Consider the following 27363-nt stretch of genomic DNA (forward strand, 5'->3'; position numbering starts at 1 on the left):
AGGACTAGCTTAAGTCGCATCCTTTTCTAACCTTACCCTGTAGGAAAGCAGCATTGCTTTCTTATCTGCACTCCCCTCGTTCTTAAAACACTGCACAATATACTACCCAGCACTTTGTCTTAGTTACGCCTCACTCAGCAGAACAAGGGCTGCTTACAGTATGCATTAGCAGGAGCTGTAATCTGCCTGCACAAATAAAGCCAATATTCTGTGGATAAGAAAAAAGAGAAAGTAAAAAAAAATGGGGGGGGGGGATTGAGCGCCCATAGAAAATGCCAGCCAAAGTGATTCCTGATCTCATTTAATCCTAACTACTGTAAAATGCAAAGGCCACTGTTCCCATTTTAAAGGTAAAGAAACTGAGACTCAAGTAAAAAAACTGCCCAGGGTCACATGGTGGAACTGAAATGACAACAGACTGCTTTTCTCCATTTCCAGAGAGAAGGAAAAAGGTGGCAAGTTCACACTTTCTTCCTGTGTAGTGCAATAGACAATAGGCTGTTGCTGGCTATGCGAATTCTCTTGGGTAAACTACATAACATCTCTAGTTTCCTCATTTATAAAACAGCAGGTACTAACTACCTGTTCTGCCTAAACCACAAGTTTATTTGGAGGCCACCTTCAGTAGAACATGGGAAAGGGATTAGTAAACTCCAGAGCTCCATGTTAGCCCCCAGAGGTGACCCAAGTATGGGCCCACGTCACAGAAGACTCAAGTGCCCTTTGCCTCAAGAGCCTCTTAAGAAGGCTGAATGCTGTCAGTTTCTTTCCCACACAGGCTGTCTGCTCCTTACAGTCACCATGTATTTCTATTGCTTTGAGGATTCCTACTAAAATAGCCACGAACTTCTTTCTACTCATCTCATTTATTTAATCTTTTAAAATTAATTTTTATTGGAGTATAGATGCATTGGTGGTTAAGTCGTAAAGAATCTGCCCACCAATGCAGGAGACACAGGAGTCACGGGTTTGACCTCTGGGTCGGGAAGATCCCCTGGAGAAGGAAATGGCAACCCACTCCAGTATTCCTGCCTGGAGAATTCCATGGACAGAGGATCCTAGTGGGCTACAGTTCATGGGTTGCTAAGAGTCAGACATTGCTTTACAATGTTGTATTCATTTCTGCTGCTGCTGCTAAGTCACATCAGTCGTGTCCAACTCTGTGCGACCCCATAGACGGCAGCCCACCAGGCTCCCCGTCCCTGGGATTCTCCAGGCAAGAACACTGGAGTGGGTTGCCATTTCCTTCTCCAATGCAGGAAAGTGAAAAGTGAAAGTGAAGTTGCTCAGTCGTTCCCGACCCTCAGCAACCCCATGGACTGCAGCCTACCAGGCTCCTCCGTCCATGGGATTTTCCAGGCAAGAGTACTGGAGTGGGGTGCCAGTGCCTTCTCCATGTATTTGTTTCTGCTGTACAGCAAAGTGAATTAGTTATATATCTTTTTAAGATTTCCTTCCCATTTGGGTTACTACAGAGCACTGAGTAGAGCTCCCTGTGCTATACAGTAGGTTCTCCTTAGCTATCTATTTTATATATGTGCTTGAGTGCTAAAGTTACTTCAGTCACGTCATGTCCAACTCTTTTCTACCCCGTGGACTGTAGCCCGCCAGGCTCCTCTGTCCATGGGACTCTCCAGGCAAGAATACTGGAGTGGGTAGTCATTCCCTTCTCTAGGGGATCTTCCCAACCCAGGGATTGAACCCACGTCTCTTACATCTCCTGCACTGGCAGGCAGGTTCTTTACCACTAGAGCCACCTGGGAAGCCCATTTTATACATAGGAGTGTGTGTGTATCAATCTCAAACTCCCAATTCATACCACCCTACCACCCAGTCTGTCTTTAAAGACTAGATATATATAAGTGATTTGCTGTGACAGAATTCTCTGAGTTAAAAAAAAAAAAACAATAAGAGAAAACTAATTTCTCAAAATGTTTCAAATATCTAGGCAAGCACATGAGAACAAAATTATTTTGCAAAATGCCTACTGCAGAATTAAATATTAGGAGAGATTTTTTTTAACCAAACTATTTAATGAATAAAAACTAATCCAAAATTATTTAACTCAACCCTTTAGCCAACCCATTAGCTTCAAAGACAAATAACAGAGCAAGGCCCAAATTTTGAGTGTGCAGAAAACCACACTAACAATCGTCTTCAAACCACCAGTTATTTGAAACAGCTGCAAACATGTTTCCTTAGAAAAACAGATTGGGATTTAGGGGCTTACAAGGTGATAGCAATTTAGTTAACCAGTCAAAAGGAAATTTCTATTCAACCCATTAAACTCCTAATATTTCTCCTTCAGGGGGGAAAACATTGACATATTACTTCATGAGCTTGTTTTGTATACTTGAAATAGATATTCTAGACCTCTAAGTGGTACATACTGTGATGCTATATTTTTTTTTAAACATTTTAGAACATATGGCTCAAAAAAGTAAACACAACAAACCTACAAAGCATATAACAGGGCAAGATCCCATTCTATTCAACACTAATCAGACCCCAATTCCAGTATTTTAATTAAATTCTAGTCTACTTCAGCAGAAACATCGATCCCCAAGGGGCAGAGCCAGACAACTGGCCAGATTTTAACCCATCACAAGACATAAAATACCGAACTTAAAACTGAAAAAGGAATAAACATTGATGTATAACATTGGGGAGAACTTTCCATTAGTTCCTGCCCTAGAAACAGAGTTCTTAAATCAGGCTACTTAATCAAACATTAAACACAGAGCTGGAGGCCCTGTAAATCCAAATCAGCTCCCTCAATAGTAAGGACATTAGCAGAAAACTCAAGTCTGTCTTCAAGGCGGTCACCCTCTACTCTGGTTACACTCTATCTGATCACCCAACACGTTTCACTAGAAAATGTGCTGATCCCATGGATAACATCCCTACTCAGCTCCCTTGACCCAGAAGGATCCCCGTGATCAACAGGTCACCCACTTTATTTTTACTGATATCAACATAAGTTCAGTCTCACTTACCAACTTTGGTTATTTATTCAAGTTGTGTAACTGGGTCACATCACGACAAGAGCAGCCTAAACTAGATGACCTCTACTATGTGATAATCTTGGTGTCATTATTCTAGTTCTTAGAACATTTGTACTAAAATTGTATCTTTCTATAAACCACACTCAGGTTCTGGCTCTGTCCTCTGACATCATACCAAAAAAATATATAAAACAAAAGCATTTCAAAACCTCAAGAAGAAAGACCATACTCCTATATGCTCGATTCAAATATGCCTGCTGGAATATATAAGACACACAACAAACTAAGTGTGAGATGTGAGTATTATTTCCTTAGTTAAGAAAAACATATCAAAGAAGACACTAAAGAAAACAGGTTTTCCCAAACTCTTTGTCTTAATAGGCAATTTCCTGTTTGAGTAAATGTACTGTTTAACATATAGTCTAGAAATTTGCAACACAGTCTCACTGGAGAAGGCAATGCCCCACTCCAGTACTCTTGCCTGGAAAATCTCATGGACAGAGGAGCCTCGTAGGCTGCAGTCCATGGGGTCGTGAAGAGTCAGACACGTCTGAGCGACTTCACTTTCACACATTGGAAAAGGAAATGGCAACCCACTCCAGTGTTCTTGCCTGGAGAATCCCAAGGATAGGGGAGCCTGGTGGGTGGCTGTCTATGGGGTCGCACAGAGTTAGACACAACTGAAGTGACTTAGCAGCAGCAGCATAAAATCTCACAGTATGAAGTGTATGACCCCAAACAGGGGAAGAGGTAATCCCCACTCAAGGAAAGATCTAACTCAACTAACCAGCACTTCTGCTATGCAAACTAATCTTCAACTGGTTCTCAACTCTCTCCATCCTACAAATATCATTGGGAAGACTTCCTTCTTTCTGTTTCTCAATGAAAAGTGAAATACCAAGACAAGGACCAACTCTGGACATGCTAAGGCAGCACTCACTCCACCACTGGACTCAGTGGGAGTGCTTCATATCACTGCCCTCCTACACCCCCAGTGTCCCGTGCCCTTCCTTGGCTGCTACTGCCAATGCTACCACACATTAACATGCTCAATTCAGTTCAGTTCAGTCGCTCAGTTGAGTCCGACTCTTTGTGACCCCATGGACTGCAGCACGCAAGTCCTCCCTGTCCATCATCAAATCCCAGCGTTCACTTAAACTCATGTCCATTGAGTTGGTGATGCCATCCGATCATCTCACCCTCTGTTGTCCCCTTCTCCTCCCACCCTCGATCTTTCTCAGGATCAGGGTCTTTTCAAATGAGTCAGCTCTTCGCATCAGGTGCCCAAAGGACTGGAGTTTCAGCTTCAGCATCAGTCCTTCCAATGAATATTCTGGACTGATTTCCTTTAGGATGGACTGGCTGGATCTCCTTGCAGTACAAGGGACTCTCAGGAGTCTTCTCCAACACCACAGGTCAAAAACATCAGTTCTTCGGCATTCAGCTTTCTTTACAGTCCAACTCTCACATCCATACATGATTACTGGAAAAACCACAGCTTTGACTAGATGGACCTTTCTTGGCAAAGTAATGTCTCTGCTTTTTAATATGCTGTCTAGGTTGGTTATAACTTTTCTTCCCAGGAGCAAATTTCTTTTAATTTCAGGGCTGCAGTCACCATCTGCAGTGATTTTGGAGCCCAAGAAAATGAAGTCTTTTACTGCTTCCACTGTTTGCCCATCTATTTGCCATGAAGTGATGAGACCAGATGCCATGATCTTAGTTTTCTGAATGTTGAGTTTTAAGCCAACTTTTTCATTCTCCTCTTTTACTTTCATCAAGAGGATCTTCAGTTCTTCTTTACTTTCTGTGATAAGAGTGGTGTCATATTCATATCCAAGGTTATTGATGTTTCTCCCGGCGATCTTGATTCCAGCTTGTGCTTCCTCCAGCCAGTGTTTATCATGATGTACTCTGCATATAAGTTGAATAAGCAGGGTGACAATATACAGGCTTGCCATACACCTTTTCCTATTTCGAACTAGTCTGTTGTTCCATGTCCAGTTCTAACTGTTGATTCCTCACCTGCATACAGATTTCTCAAGAGGCAGGTCAGGTGGTCTGGTATTCCCATGTCTTTAAGAATTTTCCAGAGTTTGTTGTGGTCCACACAGTCAAAGGCTTTGGCAAAGTCAATAAAACAGAAGTAGATGTTTTTCTGGAACTCTCCTGGTTTTTCGATGATCCAACAGATGTTGGCAATTTGATCTCTGGTTCCTCTGCCTTTTCTAAATCCAGCTTGAACATGTGGAAGTTTTCAGTTCATGTACTGTTGAAGCCTGGCTTGGAGAATTTTGAGCATTACTTTACTAGCATGTGAGATGAGTGCAATTGTGCAGTAGTTTGAGCATTCTTTGGCATTGCCTTTCTTCGGGATTGGAATTTTCCAGTCCTATGGCCACTGCTGAGTTTTCCAAATTTGCTGGCATATTGAGTGCTAATTCTTCCCTAATGGCTGCCCTTTGCCCAGAATACCCACAATTCTCACCACTTCTCTCAACCACGACTTCACAGGGTCAAAACTTCTAAGTCCAGTAACATTCCACAACAACTGCTCCAAATGTGGCCATGACTCAGAAAGTCGCACCGGGATTCTGGACCTCTATCCAGAATCGGGATCTCTATCCTTGAGGCTTGGTCTGATCTGGGGTACCCAAAGGGAATCTGGTTTTATAGTGAACAACTGCACCTTCAGAAATTCTAGTTGGTAAAATTTCAGAAAACTGCCCATGTCCTAGATTCTGGTGTGGTGTTCAGTGTGGTTTCTATGTGGTCATCACAGACTCATGAAACTTATAGAAAAATCATAGCAGGAATAATAATAATAAAATAAAGCAGTGAAGTGGGAAAAAAAATCATAGCAGGGACAGTAACAGCATTTTTAAAAGGGTTGGGGTGAGTCAGGGGAGGTAGTTGATGTCTTTGACTGAGCATGCTGTATTGCTGTGGGGGTAAGTTCTCCCCACCTTCAACTGATCTCAGGCAGCCCGACTAACACTGACTTCCTTACTATGATAACAAATCAGCAGGGACCTCCCTGGCAGTCTAGTGGTTAAGACTATGCACTTCCACTGTGGGTTTGATCCCAGATCAGGGAACTACCATGCCATGTGGCATGGCCAAGGAGATTAAAAAAAAAAAAAAAGACTCAGCAATACAGAATGAACAAATGCAACCCAAAGTAGGCATACGGGGTCTGTCAACAAATCATCTGCCTTTCGTTCATTCTTCATCTGTAAATTGGGACTTCCCTGGTGCCTCAGACAGTAAAGAATCAGCCTGCAATGTGGGAGACCCAGGTTTGATCCCTAGTTCGGGAAGATACCCTGGAGAAGGCAATGGCTACCCACTCCAGTATTCTTGCCTAGAGAATTCCATGGTCAGAGGAACCTGGGGGGCTACAGTCCATGGGGTCACAAAGAGTGGGACACAGCTGAGCAACTAACACTTTTACATCTGTAAGTTAAATAGCATCATAGCTCCATGCCTACTTCTCTAAATGCCAGGGAAGACAAGTGAAAAATACTCTATAAATCTAAGCTGATATTGCCATCACACAATGTATTTTACCTAGTTCTTCCTTCCACTTATCCATTCAACAATGCATGCACTCACGCGCCTACTCAGCACCTCACCCACGTGTGCCAATCACTGCACTGGGTGCTGGAGGCACCAACAGAAATAAGTGAAAATGAAAGTCACTCAGTTGTGTTCAGCTTTTTGCGACCCCATGGACTATACAGTCCATGGAATTCTCCAGGCCAGAATACTGGAGTGGGTAGCCTTTCCATTCTCCAGAGGATCTTCGCAACCCAGTTATCGAACCCAGGTCTCCCGCATTGCAGGTGGATTCTTTACCAGCTGAGCCACAAGGGAAGCCCAAGAATACTGGAGTGGGTAGCCTATCTCTTCTCCAGTGGATCTTCCTGACCCATAGGATCGAACCGGGGTCTCCTGCCTTGCAAACAGATTCTTTACCAACTGAGCTATCAGGGAAGCTCAAACACAAATGAGACACGGCCACAAACCAAAGCAGCCTAAGTGCAGGTGAGAACAACTAAGAAAGCAATTATATAGTTACAAGATGGTATGGCAGGAACAGAGAGAGAGGGATTCCAGGTGTATCCTGATCAAGAGGGTACAAAACCTGGACCAGGTGGACAAGGTGCTAAGAGAACTCTTAAAAAAGAAGGAACACTTGAACTGAGTCACCACCAAAAGATACATGGTCACCCTGGCCTGCAAATGGCTGATACACACCTGAGTCAATCTTGTATTTGACTTAATGATTATAATTCAGGGACTATTCCGTAAACATGTCAACATGAAATGTGTGCATTAGAAAGCTTTAAACCAATGAAGTGTTACGTCTCATGCTGCAGATACCACGCTATTCTAAGGGATTCTCTGTTGACCAAAGAAACCAGTAGAAAGCACTGAAACCATCCCACACCAGATCTGTGCCTTCTTTTACAGTGAGGAGTCCTTAGCATCTTTTGGTACTGCTCAAAACTATCTTATGCTACCAAGCACAAAGCACAAAAGGGTATTTAATATTTGACCAGCATCATGAATTTATATCTAAGACTAATTTGGAGATATGAAAACTAATACTGCCAGTTAATTTTCTAATTGGAACAAAATTTACTACTTCTTAAAACAAGCCATCAAACGCCATAAATCTGAGCCCACTCAGATAATGATCATTTGCCAATGTCATCTTATTCGCAGTCCAAAGCATGGTGACCAAAGCCCTTCTATTTCTACTCTGCTAGTGTGTTTTCTCATTTCTTTTTAAAAATTTAAGGGGAATGTTTTCAAATTTTCTTTCCTCTATAAACATTTGATTAAAAGAATAATAAGACCCCCCAAAATCTGTTAATAGATACTTCCCACCTGTTTAACTCTTCCTAGGAATCATCACTAACTAATTAAAAGACACACACTACCATGATTAGTGTTCTAGTAATATTTATAATAATGATTTCGAGTTAAAAATGGGCCTTCCCTAGTGACTCAGCAGTAAAGAACCGCCTGCCAATGCAGGATACACAGGTTTGACCCCTGGGTTGGAAAGATCCCCTGGAGAAGGAAATGGCAACCCTCACCAGTATACTTGCCTGGAAAATCCCACAGACAAAAGAGTCTGGCAGGCTACACTCCATGGGGGTGACAAAGAGTCAGACATGACTTAGAGACTAAACACCATCATCATCAGGGTTAAAAATAATAAAGGAACTATATTTAATTAACATTTTATTTGAAATGTTTCAATCTGTTAGTCTGTTCCTTTAGGACATTCCAATGAATATCTGCATTTGTTAAAAAAAAAAACAAAACTAATTTTAATAATGACTTCTTTGACAATTCTTTTCAGTAGGTTATTTTGTGTATAAAATCAAATTCTATTTCAATAATTAGGAGTCACATGGTTTTTAGTGTATTTTTCCCATAAAATATATTATTCTTTCCTATGAAGTTCTACCTTCTAACATATTTTCCTCAAGAGCTATATTTTGCCAGAGGGCTTTTCTATCTCTCTGCTTTTGGTCTCATCTTCAATTCTCTGTTTTCTTCACCCCGATAATTTTGGCATTCCCTTGATCTCTGTCATCTCCCCCGCAAAAGCTCTCTCCTGTAACTCTATGTAGCTGCTTTGTTTTTCTCGAAAGCATGAAATCCAATAAAACAGGCAGGTGATATTAAAGATATTTAATATGCTTCATTAAGAAAAAGAAACAGCAGCTTAAAAACATGCACAAGGAAGTGACTAACCAATACTTTCAATTATCTGAATACTACAGTGCAACTCACAATACAGTCAACAGCATCTAAGCTATCTTGGCAATTAAGAAAAAACATCTTTCAAGAACCATAGGTCAGCTTTCATTACTCAGGCTTGTTAAGTGATTCTGTAGCTAAATACTTCAACACATATCCAGCTGATCTGTTTTCTCAGTTCAAATGACGTACCTAAACAGCAAATTTATCTGTTTAACTAAATGGCAGCCCACTCCAGTGTTCTTGCCTTAAGAATCCCAGGGATGGGGGAGCCTCGTGGGCTTCCGTCTACGGGGTCGCATAGAGTCGGACACGACTGAAGCGACTTAGCAGCAGCAGCAGCATAGGATGTAATTAACACTAATCTACTCAAAGCAAGATTCACACACATGTTTAAGGTGATCTATCCTTTAAAAAAGTTTTGGGGCTAGTGCACTGGGACGACCCAGAGGGATGGTATGGGGAGGGAGGAGGGAGGAGGGTTCAGGATGGGGAACACATGTATACCTGTGGCGGATTCATTTTGATATTTGGCAAAACTAATTATGTTAAGTTTAAAAATAAAATAAAATTAAAAAAAAAAAAAAAGTCTGATGTGTTGGGACTTCCCTGGTGGTCTAGTGGCTAAGACTGCAATCTCCCAACACTGGGGGCTCTAGGTTCGATACCTGGTCAGGGAACTAGGTCCCAGATGCCATAACTAAGAGACAAAATCCACAACTCAAGACCCCTCATGCTGCAACTAAGACCTGATATGACCAAAAAAAAAAAAAAGACATTTTGAGGAAGCAGTAGCTATTTCACTTTAAGGTAATTGGTATTACTCAACCTGGACACTATACTTGCTTGACTTTAGTTTTCCTTTTTTTCTTGCTCAATTACACAGTGCTTTTAAATTCACACAATAATATTTATAAACTAGTAATAGGGTGGTATTTTAACCTGAAAAAAAAAAAAGTAAGCCAACAATGAAAACTGTGGGTTTCCCATTTCCATTAAAGTGGCAAATACTAATTTCAGAGAAACACCTCTCTCTCTCTCACGCAAACACACACACACACACACTGTTATGAAAACACTGTCATTAGAATACATGCTCTGGTTGTTCATCCAAGAATGGTAATGAGTTGTGATGATCTACCTTCTTTAGTCAAGCCCTCCTTTGTAAGAACAGCACCCATTCAGTTAACAGCTAACCAACATTTGGAGTGCTGTCTATGTTTATTCAAGAGGTTTTACCCTTTGCAAATCTAACCGGCCCATACAAGAACAAAATCCATAATCAGGCTCTTGTTGACTCCATGCTGTACTCAACATAGATAGGCAGTGCAAACAACTCAAGTATTGTTACTGGACAAGATGATCAACAACATAGTTAACTGAAAATGAACAGCAGGGCTCTACATCGTGCCAAGTGTAGTCATTTGAAGTAGTCACTTTCAAAAACCCAAGAAAGAACATAGATTCCCAAGTATCGTAAAGTAAGGATTATCTGAGCATATAGTACTTTCAACTTTTATTGACATAATTAAGTCGAAGGAGAGATTTATTCTTTTGGTAACATTTTGTTTTCTCTAGCATATATATTACTTAGATACAATCAAACAAGAAATATTTTAAAACCAAAACTAGATTCTTAATACAGAAAGTAAAGAAAAGTACACTTCAAGTTTACATAGAGAAAGCCACGCAGGGTACTTTTTGAAAACCCACCAAGTGCCAGCCAGTCTGCTGGACACCAGTGCAAAGAAAGGTAAACACAGCTCGGTTCTTACTCTCAAGGAGAGTGTCTTTCAGCTGAGCTTCCTGATCCTCCACTGTTTGCCACAGAAACACACTATTCAAAAACTTGACTAAAACATCTCCCCTTGTGAATTCTTCCTGGGTTTGCCTGCCTCAGTGACTCCATGACACAAAAATCAGTATTTATCACCTTCATTCATTTATTCATCAAGCAGTGATTAGGTGCTGTGCTGTGCTGTACTTATTTACTCAGTCATATCTGACTCTTTGTGACCCCATTGGCTGGAGCCCACCAGGATCCTCTGTCTCTGGGAATTCTCCAGGCAAGAATATTGGAGTGGACTGCCATGCCCTCCTCCAGAGGATCTTACCAACCTAGGGATAGAACCCAGGTCTCCCACACTACAGGTGGATTCTTTACCATCTGAGCCACCAGGGAAGCCCAAGAATACTGGAGAGGATAGCCTAAAGCTTCTCTAGGGAATCTTCCAACCCAGGAACTGAACCAGGGTCTCCTGCACTATAGGCAGATTCTTTACAAGCTGAGCTACCAAGGAAGCCCAGTGATTCTGTACCTGCCCACTAAATGCCAGGCATGATGCTCAGTGTAAAGACCCTAAAAATGAAGAGGACAAAACCTATCCTTGGGAAGATAACAGTTCAACCCTTAACAGATTAGCTCACCACCCACTGTATGCATCAGAGCTCCCTTGCAAATACCAACTTATGCTTCTTTGCATTACCAGCCCCTGGCATACTATAGGGGCTAAATACGTTAATTCAGTCCCTGATGAAAAGATCTTTTATGGATAATCAGAAGACTGAGTTTTGACCACAATACGTCACCAAGACACTCCTGGCCTCACTCTTCTTTGTCAAACAAAGAGGTGGCTATCCTCACCCCATGTGACTTCAGGAGTCTACTGTTATATGAGTGAATATTCTGATTTCAAGGGAGAGGAATAAACATACTTAACAACCTCAGGATGTGCTTTAAACAATTTTAAGCCCATCTAAGCTATGATTAATTCAATGACTGGGCCTATGCTGAAATCACATCTTGAAACATTATTGTAACCATTATTGTGGAATTTACTTTCTGATTTTGATATATTGAGTTCTTTTCTTGTCTCTCCTTACCCATAAAGGTATAATTTGGGTCTGCTGTATTCCTTCAAAGGAAGAATTGGCAAGGTGGTTGCTGTTACTTAGGATAAGTGTATAATCTCTTTGACTTTCTCTTGTTGGGCAAACTGCCCAGTGAATATCAATTTTTTTTTTAGTGCTACAAATATGGTTTTAATAGATTCGCAGATTTCAAATTATTAGAATTCAGAGCACATCTCTCCCAGGGTGAGCAGATAATTCACAACAATCCATGTAGATGCAAAGGAGATGACGAGAGATCAATCTGGATGTGAATAAGCTGACACACGGGTTTACTGCTCCTCCTGTCTCTATAGCCCACCCCCTACCCCCTGACGCACACACTTTTCATATGAGCAAAAATGCCTCTGTGCCTGGGAGTTCAAATTAGTCATAACATCCACTTTAGGGACTGAGGAAGACTTACTGTAAATCAGCCACTTAGAAACCACATTTGACATATTTTGGTTATAATGTAACTATAAGTTGCATAATATTGTACCTATTGATTGGAGCTTGGGATCATAATGGAAAGCAATTGCCATACATTGAAAGCGACCAACCACAAGATAAGAAAAGTGTTCCTGAAGAGCCCACAAAGGGAAATCATTTTCCTTAGAATCTAAAACTCCTTATCCTCTAGATGGTATATTCTATCACACCCTTCAGGCTGTATTGTGCCCTCAAGGTGCTAAGATAACTTAACCTCAAATCACCCAACTCTTCAACTTCCTCAGACCAAGACAAAGGCCTAGAAGAGTACAGTGAACTCTTTCTTGATTGAAACAGTCCTGTCTATCCTGAAATGCCACAAAAGACTTATCAGAATAACATCTCACTGGATAACAAAACTCCCAACTGATGGACAATGTTCTAACAGCTCTGCATTACATTCACATTAGAATCTGCTTCTCTGGTTTTCCTGTCCCTGACCATTACCTTTAAAAATATATAATAATTTATTGAGGGAATGACTATTTGTCAGGTCCTGTTCAACGCATTCATTTGCAAGGTGCTCTTCTACCTACTTGTCCACATGGAAAGCACGTTCTTCTCTACCATCCTTAAAGTATCATTCTTAGAGGCAGTAAACATGAAACAGGAACATCCAAGAAGGAATGAACATGGATATTACAGAGAAATGATCCAAATCAGTCCACCCACTTATGAGATGAGAAGGGTTTTAAAGATTTGAACTGTAGCTTAGAGTGGATGGTAGGAAACTTTGATTCTTTTTTCATCTCCTCTGCATGATCCCTGACAAAAGGTTAGCCTTATCATTTTTGGACCATGACTCCAATAAAAAAACCCATAACTACAATAAAAAGAACATATATAATAACTGTGTAACTCGGCAACTCATCTTAGCTCGTTTTGGAAACAGATTCTTCTAAGTACTGAAGACATGCATAAGGTTTAGATTTCACTAGGACCTACCTTTTTGTTTTACCTTACACTCTTCTCTAAATCTTCACTAATCTATCAGATGTCACGGTTTAATAGAAGTATTAACGACACCTAGTGAGGTTACTGGGTCCATCTGGAAAAATATGGTGAGGATTTGAGTCTACGTTTGAAGACCTGAAAGAGCCAAATCACCCTGAGGCCGAATTCTGCTCAGTAACTGTTTTTCAGAAGACTAAGAAGAGTAGCTAAACAGTTAACAACTTTTCCTCATTCGCAAATCCAGGGATGGGATATAATTGAAATAAGGCCTATAAATGTTTGTGCTTCCATGTGGATAAAGTGCCCATGTGCCCTTGAAAGGAAAAGTGTTAGTCACTTCTGTCATGTCTGACTCTTTGTGACCCCACAGACTGTAGCTCGCCAGGCTCCTCAGTCCATGGGATTTTTTCAGGCAAGGATACTGGAATGGGTAGCCATTTCCTTCTCCAGGGGATCTTTCCAACTCAGGGATCAAACCTGGGTCTCCTGTCTTGCAGGCAGACTCTACCATCTGAGGGAAATGCATTACCTATTCCAGATCACTCTGGTTCTAACAGGGGATGTTTCAAGTCGTATGCCAAAATTATTGAGGAACATGTCAATGGTTCTTTCTAACAAAAAAGTGAGGATAAGAGCATCTGAACTCACCTGAGAAGCACATTTTAACAAATGATGGATTCAGCAGAGACAGTACTCCAGAGGCTCTAGGTTTTTAGAGCTATTCTGGAAACAGTGTATCAGTTCCTACAGCAGGCTCCTCCTCTGGCTAGCCAAAATCCTTCCCTCATGCCGTCAGGTTCCAGCCACACCAACCTCCCCCACTGAGAGCTAATCAGCATCTCTCCCTGAGTGTGCGCCCCGCCACCTGCAGCCTCACATTCCCAGACAACCTGGAAAAGGACGCACAGGCACAAGTCAGAAGTGTGCAGGATTAATCCCCCCTGGCCACACTGCTCAACCGAGGATGAGCGCCAAGGGGTAAAGGTTTCCCCCTTTTATTTTGGGGGAAGACATATTCATGAGGTGTCTCTGATAGCCCCAGTGAGAATAAGCACCATTAACAGCAGTACCACAGCAATTCATCTTCGTATTGGTTTTCCCTGATCCTTCATTTCTACCCTGGGATCTATCCAAACTGAGTACCTGCATACAAGGCCCTGTCGCAGCACCTGTTTGCAGGAGGACCTAGATTAATTTGGGAAGATTCCCTGGAGAAGGATACGGCAATCCACTCCAGTATTCTTGCCTGGGAAATCCCATGGACAGAAGAGCCTGGGGCGCTGCAGTCCATGGGGTTGCAAGAGTTAGATGGGACTTAGCTACTAAACCACCACTAGGTTAAGTCAGCTTCTGAAAGATCCTAAGCTAACATAGTACCTGACTGTATCAAAATGAGGGAAGAGATGAAATAAGAGACATAATTCACGGTAAAAGGGAAAAAAATTAATGATAAAGGGAGAGAAAATGGAAAAGCACAGGAAGGCTAGATCTTTCCACTCAGTAGAATGGACAGCTCATGGAGAAGCTATACTCAGAAAAAATTTGAGGGGTATAACTTGCAGCCCTTTACTTTTTCCACCAGGGCTTCTACTCAAATGAGGGCCAGACTATACCCCAGAGCTTTTCACACACTCGGGTCATATGCATCACTCTTACCTAGAAAAAGGACATGTGGCTTCACATTGCCTTCTCAGCTCTCTGAAACCTGCTTCCCATCAGATCTGAGAAGCAAGCTCGAGTAAGCAAGCGGAGAAGAACAGTCAGCCCACTGTTATTAGTCACTTCTTTAACCCAGAAGGCATCATGTCCCACCATGTGCCTGACTCCAATCAGCGTGTCCCCTGACTTCAATACTGGTTTCACAAGCACTGTCCTGAAAGGCTTCCAGGAAACAGACCCAAACTCCATCAGACATATCTGCATAGTTCAACAGTAACTGAAAATCCAAGTTGCATAATCCAGAAAAGAGCCAAGTGTAACAGAGAAAATGCCTCCTTTCACGTAGTGTGAGGTTGTCTTACGCCACAGTTTCTCTCATCAAGCAAACTCTGAACAAAGCATTCATAGGTGATTGGTCTGAAATCTTTTAGTGGTTACTGATTCACAAAACCACAGCAATAATACATATTCTGCTAACAGTCAGAGGATGCTGTCATGGCATCATAATCACTGTTGAAACTGGGAGATGTGTGGCATTCCTATGAAGATGACACAAAAATCTTGAAAACAATATATCCAAATATCCTTTTCGTGAATTTGGAAATGTCTAACGTTGATAAAGACCAACAGAGAAGGAAAAAAGCCCCAACTGTTTAGGGCAAAATGAAGTCACAATTTTAACATTTTTATGATACACATCCCTAATTGCCTTGTGAATGATCCTAAAATGACTATGCTCTAAACCCATTCTCTCAGTAAGATGGAAGTAGGAACAAGTCATCAGCCTCTATTCATAAAAGTCAATCAAGAAGGAATAACCTGTGATTTTTCAATAGTTCCTTAGATAAATTATAGGATACCACTATCAAATTCTGTTAAAGAACAAAAGAATGTCATGGAATAGGTAAGCACTCTGAGAGCAAGATCAATCAAATGGACAGCTCTGATTTAATTTCCCATAAGCAAAGTTTTCATTTGGGGACATAGTAAAAACAACGTCATGGAGTCCGGGTTGCAGCAGGAGTGGGCACTAAGAAAGCAGGCAGAGTAAATAAAGGCAAAGAAAATCAAGCAAAAGTTCTGAATCAAATACTAAATAATGACACTAGCAATTCTCTTTTGCACTAGGATTCTGTTTAGCTTTTTCATTTTGAAACATTTCTGTTTTCTACTCTCTGGCTGACAAGAACACTTTCCATTTCATACAAAAGATAACGAATGTTCCTTGCATGTGTTAGACATGGACTTATATGACTGATGGTTATAAACAAAATTTCTTTGCACATCAAAGGAAAAAAAACTTTGTTTATTCAAGAAATTCCTAATGGTTTCATTTATAAGTAAAATTTTCTCTTTATTTGAGATCCAGTGGCACAGCAGAGTATAGCTGGAAGACAGCAGGTAGCTCTCATAATGAACTTTGCACAGTTTTGAGAAAATAATATCTGAAGGCAGTTCCTTCTTCTGAGGTCAGTAGATTAGTGGTTCAAAAAGAATAAACTATCCAGGGAACATCCTGAGATTTAAAAAAAAAACACAAAAACCCACACAACTGGAGGGGAAAAGGAGGAACATTCTCACTAATTAAAATTTCCAGTTCTTATGGTCCCTCTACATACACAAACCCCAGTCAAGCAAAGCCTGCAGGATCAGGCCTGTACTAAGTATACCATCATCACATTAATTATATTATTACCTCATAATGCTAACCAGCCAGGTTTACACAGAAGAGATTAAATAACAAGATAATCTTATAAACAATGCTCATTTCATCAGTGTACCAAATAAGTTTGATTTATATCTCTGACTGTTCTTCTAATTAATTTATGCACCCACATGCTTTAATTTACACAGACAGACACCCACACTGGGGTAGGGATGGTTACTTTTTTAACATCTTGAACTTTGACATAGGTTCATGTCTAGACTCCCCAGCGCTGCTGTTTTAGTTCCCTTACACTTCAAAACCGAAGTGATTGTTCAAATACCTTGCATTAAAGTTGAAGCATGCAGAAAGAAAATATTTGATCAAACTCAATACCTATCTCCCCTGCCAACTTTTAGATGCTGAATTTTAGTGGGTATAGTTTCATTCAATCTTATAACCAGATCCACTCAGCCCTAAGTTACAGACCTACCTCTTCTTAAAATATTCCCTTCAAAGCCTTTTTTGGATATTAAGTCCACCTCACTACAGCATCAATCCTAAACTCCTATATTTGGTGTAACACAGTTTCTAGTGATTGAGAGAGGGGGAAAAGGCTGCTAAGTTTTAAAAAACATATCATTTGTACTAATACCAGGGGCTTGGATAAATAATGTACTCTCAGAATGCCGTATTACCACTGTGAGTGTCACAGAAATAAAACAATCCATAGAGGGAAGAAAAGTCAACTCATTCCAATTCTTTAACCAGGAAGATAAAAAAATGACATTTCTGACTCTAGACCCATTTACAATAAGCTATCAGTGACATGATGGTAATGCTAGCACTCCATGAAAACCCTTAAAAAATAACAACCTAAAGGAATATCCTGGTGTCAGGATTAGTACAGTTTAGTCATTTTACAGCTTCCATGGATGGTTTCAGTGTAGGGATGAGTCAGGCAAGCAGAAAGATTTTTACTTGTCTCTGATATAAAACTTTTATTTATGTATTTGATTAATGTTTATTTGTAGGACCTTAATACAATAACAGATGTCAGCTACATTATATCTGTTCTTGATTATGAACTCCGAGAGGGCAGAGACCCTATCTATTCAGCTCACTTTTTATAGGACACAAACACAGTACCATACCCAAAAAGGCACTTAAAGATGGTTTTTATAATAACAGTAATTTCAAGGGGACTTGGTCTTCTTCTACACTCCATGAAACTCCACTGGCACATACTGAACATTTAAGAGTAACAACTTTATATTCTTGAGCAATTCCATTCTTCAGATGTCGACAATGGCACTTTTCTTTTGAAACAGGGATTACCTGGATGGGACAATTTCCACTTCTTAATGTTCAAGGGTTAGGTTTTGTCCAATATCTAAATTCTATACTGACAACCCAAGCTTAAAAAAAAAAAAAGCCAGACCCAAACATTCCACTTCTTAGCATCAACTCTACCCCTGCATCAGGCAGAAGGACCTGCTCTTTCCTTGGGGTAACATGCTAAGACCACTACGGTGGTACCTAAAACTGTGGCCTCTTTGCAGTCTTTCTGTCCATTCAAATCATACTGAACAAGAGACACACTGAGTTAAATAATGCTCTACGATAAACTTAAGAACACAGTCATATAATGCTTATAAATGCTAAAGGAATAAAAAGCCAGCAGATGGTATTTTAAAGGTTCTCACACATCAGAAATAGAGAATTTTCACTAACTAGGTAATTTGGGGCAAGCCTTTTAAAATTTCTGGGCCTTGGTTTCCAAATCTGTGAAATGGAGACCTTACATTGTATACCTTCAGATTGTTTTCAGTTTAAATTTTGAAATCACATGAGTCCTAAAGAATCTCACACAAAGTGAGGTTCCATTATCCAGCCAAACAAAAGGCTTTTCTTCTTTCTTTTGTGAGTGAAGGAAGGGAGACTGTATGTTCTCAATGTAAATTATTTACTATGCCTAGCTCCAACAAAATATCCAAACAGAACATCACCAGCTATTTTTGTAAACAAAATATGTGGATATGCATGTAATGATATACACATTGTATGTATGTACCAAATGCATATACATGCACACCCTCCAAAATACACAATTCTCTCTATTGTAGCCAAGAATTAAAATACTTTCCAGTTTTCTCATTTTTTCTCTCTCCCTCTCTATTGAAGCCAAGAATTAAAATACTTCCCAGTTTTCTCATTTTTTCTTTCTCCCTGCATGAAGCATCTACAAAGCTACTATAACATGGGAACTCACATAAAGTAAAGCTATAAGCATCTTCTTCAACATTTCTTATATTAATATTGACAGTTCCTAACACAATCAGCTTAAGTTAAGCTGGTCCTCTGCAACCTTAACAGCATCCTCTCATAGAAACAGTGGTATTGAGAAAGGATGCAGAATGCAGTCCTCAGGCCATTCAACCAACATCTACTTCATCTATAATGTACCTGAAATATGCAATTCAAGACATAAAATTTACAAATTGAATACCACTTAAGCAGACAGTGATAGTAACAACAGCAGAAAAAGGATAAAGAAGGTTGTATAGATGTAGGGACAACCAGTTCATACACTCTCAAAATGTGGGAGGCGACTTAAGTTCATGAAACTACTTATTTTTATCTTTAATTTACTAAAACACTTCCAGAAGAAAACTTTGAGCAACTACTGATATATTATCATTTTCTTTTTTATTTAGTTTTTATTTTATAATGGAGTGTAATTGATTTCTATGTAGTTTCAGGTGTACAGCAAAGGGATTCAATTATACATATATATGTATTTATTCTTCTTCAGATTCCTTCCCCATATAGGTCATTAAAGAGCACTGACAAGAGTTCCCTGTGCTATACAGTAGGTCCTTTGTAGTTATCTATTTTATATATAGTAGTGTGTATATGTTAATCCCAAACTCTTGACTTATCCACCACCCTCCCCCCCCACAACATTTCCCCTTTGCTAACCATTAGGTTTGTTCACTATACTACCATTTTCTTATTAGAGAAACAAAAAAATGCCCTATGAATGCAGTCATTTATTGCAAGTAGAGAAAGAAAAACAGATGTCTTATTCAAAATTTCCTAGGTTCTCTTGGATCCCTATTCTTGGAGGAATAATTGTTAAAGCATTTAAAGGCAAATAATCTTTAAAGGACAGATATGTGAAATTTTCAGGAAAAAATTTCTTAATTTTTTATCTGCTTAGCCAATAGATGTTAGTAGATACATTTATATAATAGCAATAACCCATTCATATCACTATTTCACAGTGCCCCAACACACATACATCAACTCCTTCAATCCTTCCAACAATGCCAAGAAGATAAAAGAACACAAGTCTTCCTTCTTCTGTTCCATCAATTAAAATTAAATCCAAACATCAATACACACAAGAAGCATTATCCTAACTACTGGTTACTCTATAAGACATCAGGAAACTTGAGTGTTTTGATTTGAACATCTTTCTATCTCAAGTAAGAAGGAAGACGGTGATTCAAAACCACAAATTTCTGGCTTTCATCAAAACAATTTCATTCAAGCGTCCAGGTAAAGGGATAATTTAGTGAGTAGTATGCATTCCTTAAAAAAAAAAAAAATCAAGTTTCACTCATATTCCTTGGGGAAAAACATCCACCAATGGTCATATACAAGTTTATATTAAAATGCAACCTAAATTTTCTAAGTTTACAACTGAAGTAATTATAGATATTAATCTTTTACCTAGTTGCAGCAACATTTATAACACTATAAATGAAAATAGAACTGCAGTTTGTTTCTTTGGAGAATGGAGAATGAGAACAGGTTCTGAGGAGATATTGAATATCAAAGGATAAAAAGAAGTGAGAAAATGGAAAACGGAAAGATAAATGAGACACACAATGGGGGAGAGAGAAAGGCAGTGACGTAGCTAGGGGATGGACAGGGCAAAGTGAGATAAGTCATTCCTAGCAAAATGGCTCTTGTCGAAACCTTGCCAGGGCTCTGGACCATTGTCTCTGCCTGCAAGAGGGATGATTTCTTTGATGGTTTTTTAAAAATGCTTCCTGTATCTAAACAGCCTCAGTTTATTTTTTTCAGATTCCTGCATTTATTTTTTAAATAAAAGTTCAAATTTGAAGACTCTACTCATGTGTAAAAGGAATGACTTTTATTTTAGAAATGTACTTGGAACCTACACATCATTGCTCAGCTTAGAGCTCAAAACCTCAGAGATGTCCCAACATTCCAACCTGACAGTCTTGCCTTTGTAAAGAAGTGAAAACTGCCTCTTTCCACTGTGCCTGAAAATTATATGTGAAATCACTCTTCACTGATTGTGCAAAGTCTTAAAAATAAATACGTGCATCTTCTTGAGGAGTCATCTATCACCAAAGAGAGCTGATTGTGTTCTTAAGAAAACAACGTACATGTGCCCCAAGTGAAGGAAGCTCTTGAAAGGACATCTGAAGTTGGTCGTCAGAAATCATCCTCCAGCCTGGAATAGGTATGCAGAGCAAAGGCACCCAATACTGTAGTCAAAGCCAGAATCCATGAAAGGGTCAGCTACGAATCAATTCAGCCTGACTCAGCCGATGAAGAACTCCATCGACCCACCCGCTGTGACCTGAAGGCTTGCTTCTTTCTACCCACCCACCTATCCCTCTTTGTGCTCTTAATAAACCCACTGGTCCTGACTATAGGCCCCAACACCATAAGCATCCTTTTACATAAAAATTCATTAAATACTGTACCACTCTCAATATATTGATCCCACAAACTGTAACTCCATGAAGTGGTTCAACACGATGTCATCACCACAGAGCAACTTGTTTCATTTACAGTATCTGTTTCACTTCTACTCATGAGCTAATATAATTCAATTTTTTTTAACTGCACACAGGCTGCTAGACACATGTGCATGGCAAATGGAATCTGAACTTAGCTTAACAGCCTCATTTATTCCTGATGGTTTAAATTATTTCATCACAATTAATGACACCCCCTCAGCTTCCTGTGCAGCAATGCCAGATGTTCAGAGACCACAAAGCCACTCTCTTCTTTGACGGCTGGTGACAAGTCGTCCTCTGAAGGACATTCCCTAGGCACGCGGACTGGATGACACCTCCATTGCTTTGCACCTCTCTGCCTCCCAGAGTAACCATGTAGAGAAAAAAGCAGGAAGGCATGAGCAACCAGCAAATGCATTAGCGAGAGCAAATTATGTGAAGTGATCTAAACTCGAAGGAACTTGGCTCCTGCCACAGGAGTTCCTAACCTTGTTGTTTTATGAAAGCACTCTTCGCCTCCACCTTCTCAGCCACTGGCATCCACTGAGTGCCTGGCCTGGCGTCAGTCCTCGGGGAACACTGAAGGACATGAAAAATACAAGCTTTTCCACAGGGATCCTTTTCGGCTGTGGTAATTTTGTTTTGGGGAGTGTTGTTTAAATTTACTACCCTCTTCCTGACTGTTCCCTCATTTTTAAGAGAACAGTGTCTTCAAGTACAATTATCTTCTTACCCTGTTCAATAGGCACTTCCCATAGAAACATGCAACATTTTGGCAACTTGGGGTAAACAGCTGTGCCCTTTTTTCTTTGTAAAGCTTTATTGAAGTGCAATATAATTGCAAGGCCAAAAGTTACAAACATTTCATGTATACACCTTGATGGGTTGCGTTTACCTCTTTTTCTCAGGCTTAAGTAAGATTTCTTCTTTTCAGGAGCTGTTGGGTTTTTGGTTTTGTTCTCGTTTTGTTTGCCGTTGCTTTGTTACTTTTTAAAGAGAACAGAATGAAAGAGAGACTTCACATTTTTCCCACTTTGAGTCTCACATGGGCAAAGCCATTTACTTAAGAGTAAAAACAATTTTTTTCTTCTGAAATTCATAAACAGTAATTTTCTTATATTCATCATTTGTTTCATAGAAGAAATAAATTCGCATAATGACAAGTAGCTAAGAGGGCAGCAGAAATCGTAAACACGAGCACTGTTACAATAAGAATCCAATACTGTGGCTCTAATTTGGAAAACGCTTTCCATCAACTAGGGAACATGTGGCAGACATTTTATGGATTATTTTTTAAATGTTAAAAAAAAAAATAAAAATGCTGATCTTATTCAGGGAATAAGGGGCCTTTTCCTTTGCCAAAAAGTGTCCTAGGAAAACTGAAAGGCCATGTGGGTCAGCCCACCCTATAGTATGAACATAAGCTATAAGAGCATTTTGGAAAATATTTTTAAACTGAGATGAGAAAAAAATCAATATCAATACAGATTCCGAGCAGATGCAAGAGGCTTCTGTGCATGTTAGTGATTATGTGTGTGGCCTACCCAGGCTAATTTCAAATGCCTCCAAAACTCACTGTACATTCTCTTTTATAAACTATTTGGGATTAAAACTAGGACCTTATCCATATCAACTTTGACAATGGACACAAATATAGGGTAGGCTAATCAAGCCAAACAAGTTGAATTTTCCCCCTCATGGATGGCTTTTTAGATCTTAAATGACTACTGAATTTTACCAGACATGCTACACTTAGTGTTTTGACAGTTGTTTATTAAAACTACTTTCCTAGGAAGTCCACGGAAACCACCAGTCTAGCTTTTATCAGAATTGAGACCATCAGAGAGAAGTCGCGATGATGGTATACTTGCAGCAAGCAGACAACAATAGGAAACTCTAAGCACTCCCAGAGTTGCATCAAATTTTCCATGGACCAAAACTAAAATGAAATCGTTCAATTACTGAGAGGTAGATAAGTAAAATAAACAACTAATTTCATACAGCGAAGTTGAGGGAAAGTCATATGGACCTCATTCTGTTGTCTCCAAACACATTTTATCGGAGGGGAAAAAAGGAGCTGAATCAACTTTAAACTCTCATGTAGGGATGTATTGCTTGTGTGTCCCTGGCAGATGTGGAAAGGAGATGAAATGGGCAGGGGAGAATCAAATATCCCATCGCTGCAGGTTTGCTAAGGGAAAGAACACTGCAAAGATCTCACATCTGGCAATCATTTGTCAATAGCTGGAAAGAGAGCGGCAGGAAACTTTCTGGCTCTTGGAGAAGATGAAAAGACAAAAACCATGTGTCTCTCACACACACACACTCACACACACTCTCTCTCCCTCTCTCTGCAATGGTACAATGACTACTACACTTATTCTCCACCCCTCCCTTTCCCTCTAAATTTAATGATCTTCAGATATACTCAACTCCATGGTCAAAAACATGCAGTCACTTGACTTGTTAAAGCTGCAGTGTATGTACATTTTTCAAATAAACCCCAGGGCTGATGTTAGAAAATCAAAATCAGTCAAGCATAGACCGCCTGGTACTTTGGGCAGGAATCCTTGTGGTTTAGTCAATAAACAGAATCTGAATGAAAGACACCACAGTAACTAGACAGTAACGTTTTGAACGGTTCTTAACCTGAACGGGGGCTGGGGCATGTGGTTGTGCTTAGTGACCATGGACATGGTTCCCCGTCCCCTCAGATGGCTCCCTCACCCTGTGACAGGACTGTGCTTAGCACAAGGGCATCTGCTGCTCCTAACACACACTCAGTAAGAAAAGGTGAACTTATATTTGAGGGATGCTGAGAGTGCATTTGGGGAGGGAACAACTTGGTGGTGGTGGCTTTAAATCTATTTAATAGGGTAAGAAAAGGAAAATCTCAGTTTCCGGGTGTTCAAATGGATGATAACAATATATAAAATTTGCTAGCTTCATTATGAGTTCACAAAAATGACCAGCTTTGCCCCATTAGGTTTCCCATATAATAAAAAGTTTTCAAGACAACTCGCACAGAATTAATTAACTTTTCCCAAATCCTAGGAATGTAAACCTGTTTCTAGTGATCGATAGACTTCAATGGGCAGCTCAGCTTTGCCCTTATGCTGCATTTAACCAGCCGAGCGCATCCTGTGATGCTGTAAGTGAATGCTGCAGGTTGTTTAATAACCTGGCAAATTCACAGTAGCTTGTCAAATTATTACAGGAACAGTGTCATCACTAAACAAGCCTGATCACGGTTAATTACAATGCAGACTAGAGAGCAGCCACAATTGTTCATTAATTACAGGAAGCACCTCATTTAAATTTTATGGAAATTTACACTTGCACCCCGGTATGTCTGGAAAAAAAAGTGATCCTTCACGCATTCATAGAAGAAAGAAGTCTGTGGTTTATGAAACATCACAGTAAATTGTGTCTAATCGGGTACTGAAGTATTGGTTTATTATTTACTCTAATTTTCTAAGCACTTCAGTGGTGAAAAATACCAAGTCAAACCCCACATCTTACATTTCCAACCAAGAAAGGAACTGTGCTAGGCTAAATGTAACAACACACGATGAGGTACAGTCATACTAAAATAGTCACTTTTTTTCTAATTAAAAATCAAATATTTAACAGCAACCAAGGGAGGTCTAAGGGCTTCCCCAGTGACTCAGACAGTAAAGAATATGCCTGTAATGCAAGAGACTAGGGTTCGATTCCTGAGTCAGGAAGATCCTCTGGAGAAGGGAATGGCAACCCACTCCAGTATTCTTGCCTAGAGAATCCCATGGACAGAGGAGCCTGGGGGGCTACAATCCATGGGGTCACAAAGAGTTGGACATGACTGAGCAACTAACACTAAGGGAAGTCTAAACTAGAATGATCATTTCCCATAAAATAATTACATAAAAGGACAATTATACAAAAGGACAATTTGGGGGTCTGTACATCAGTTAACCTTCAGAGCTAAAGAAAGTACACAGTTTCATACCCACTTCAAAAGCCACTGAAGAAAATCAAGAAAGTTAGACAGTGAATCTAAAGTGTGGATTGTCCAGCTACTTCTCTAAATCAAGTATATTAACACACACAAAAAAGCAGATAACCCTGCAAAAGTCAAGTCAGGCACAGACTTCAACAATGACAGTCATTCAGAACCAACAGCATATTCATGAAAGAGTGTCAGGGATCCTGGGATTATTAAATAACAAAGCTGCTAAGACATATGAAATTTTGGGACCAAAGGAAAGGGTTAAAAGAAAACAGGTAAGAGGAGGAAGGGGCTCCCTGAATCCTGAGATCTCATGTCAGCGAAAACACAAAAGCAAACGTTATGGGTGCCATTATGTCTAAAGGAAAATCCTTCACAGTAAAGGATATAAACAAGCCAGAGCTCCTAAATCGAGGTGTACAAGAGGTTATTCTCAGAATCAAGAGGCCAAACAGCAAATCCTCTCGTGGTTATAATGCCTGGCCCCACGGGAAAGTCTGAGATCCAAGCAGGAAAAGTAAACGACCCTGGCCAGTCCTACGGTGAGTTCCCTGGAGTGCCGAGTTGGACTGAAAAATAAGAAATGGCTCACTCGATAGGAAAAAAAAAAAAACAGAATACACATACCACGGCACGAATGAAAGAACTCTAAGCTAAAAGCTACTCCTGGAATTGTTAGCTGGTGAGGAATATATTAAGTCTCAAGTTTATTATGACAAACATAACATGAATATGTACCAGACATCATCAGAATGTATGGAAGCCGTATTTAGAAAGGAACAGGAAAAAGAGAGAAATAAATGATTCAAATGGGTCCCAGTTAATTCACCAGTGCATCGTAGTTGACTTATCTTTTCAGAGATTCAGCTTTTCCATACTGTCCGCCAAAATGCTTTTGCAAGATGAGGCATCTAACAAAATGAGCACTTTCTTTTTTTCACCCAGTAACTCGTCTTCCTTGCAAGGCTCACACAGCACTGTCAACTCCACAATATGTTTAGCTACCTACTACCATGGTTTCACTTCAATGTGTAAAAATACATTTTCTCCCTTGGTATGTCAAAGCAATATGTTCCACTGGTCTCTTTCAGGTTTATTTCACACACCCACATCTGCAAAACCCATTGCTCTTCGCACCATAACTCAACGTTCAAAAACAGATTATCCAACAACCACCCATGACAGACCATTCCAGGTGATGTGCTTGAAGAACATCACTCGTCCCCCCACCCCGAAGGGGTCAAGGATCAGACTACTCTTCACGAAAAGTCTTCCATCACTCGGCATGTATGTGTCACAACCAAGTTGTGAGCTTTCTAAAACTGGGAAACGTATGATCACGTCTCATACTTGCCACACCTGCTTTTCTGTTGGATCACAGCCATACACCACCCAGACAGTACCAGCATAGGGCACTGCAGAGCTCAGGTGGTCGTTCCGAGGCCAGGAGCAGGTGTGCAGAAGATGGTGTCCCCTTCAGAGCATCATAAAAAATGAAACTTCCTACAACCACCACTTCCACCATCACACCCACTATGAACAAGCCAATTTTCAGAACTATTCTCTTTTCTCATGCAGGGTGTCTAAATCAGTTTAAAAAAAAAAAAAAAAGTTTTAACACTGAGATCACTATGCTTATCCCCTGAGTCTTAAAATTTAGAAAATGATGCCAAACAGAGGCCTGAAAAAATAGTATGGGTGTGCTGACGCTAGGGAGGTGCCATCCACATGGAAACTTGAGCCTGCATTTTTGCATCATTGATACACACATTCCTTAACTATTAACAGGTACCCAGCACTGGAGGTAGGCCTTGGGCCAAGATGTCATATTTATATTTTTAATCTGCAACATCCCACTCCGCTTCTAATTTCCCAAGACCACGCAATGAATTCCAAGTCAATACTTGGATGAAAAATGTTCTTTGCTAATAAACTTAATATTACACCAGAGGACCTATCTCCCAAACCATGAAGAAGAAAGATAATATTATTAACTCCTATTTTTCTCATACAGTGCCCAGCTGAACAGCTTCCATTCTCCTGAGCTGGGAGACTCCTGTGCAGGAAGCATGGCTGGCTTGCCCATGTGTCCCCAGAGCCTAGCATCCCCTCAGCACGCAATAACGATGATTCGAAAAGAGGAGAGCTAAGATTTCCAGAGTGCCT

General features: G+C 40.1%; 1 protein-coding gene across 12 annotated transcripts in view; it reads right to left on the minus strand.

Moving 5' to 3' along the window:
• BNC2 (basonuclin 2) overlaps positions 1–27363 on the minus strand; it is a 479688-nt gene that overhangs the window by 255345 nt on the left and 196980 nt on the right. The window lies entirely within an intron of this gene.

The sequence above is a fragment of the Bison bison genome, unplaced genomic scaffold, assembly GCF_000754665.1.
Source record: "Bison bison bison isolate TAMUID 2011002044 unplaced genomic scaffold, Bison_UMD1.0 scf7180017864376, whole genome shotgun sequence".
Lineage (NCBI taxonomy): Eukaryota > Metazoa > Chordata > Mammalia > Artiodactyla > Bovidae > Bison > Bison bison.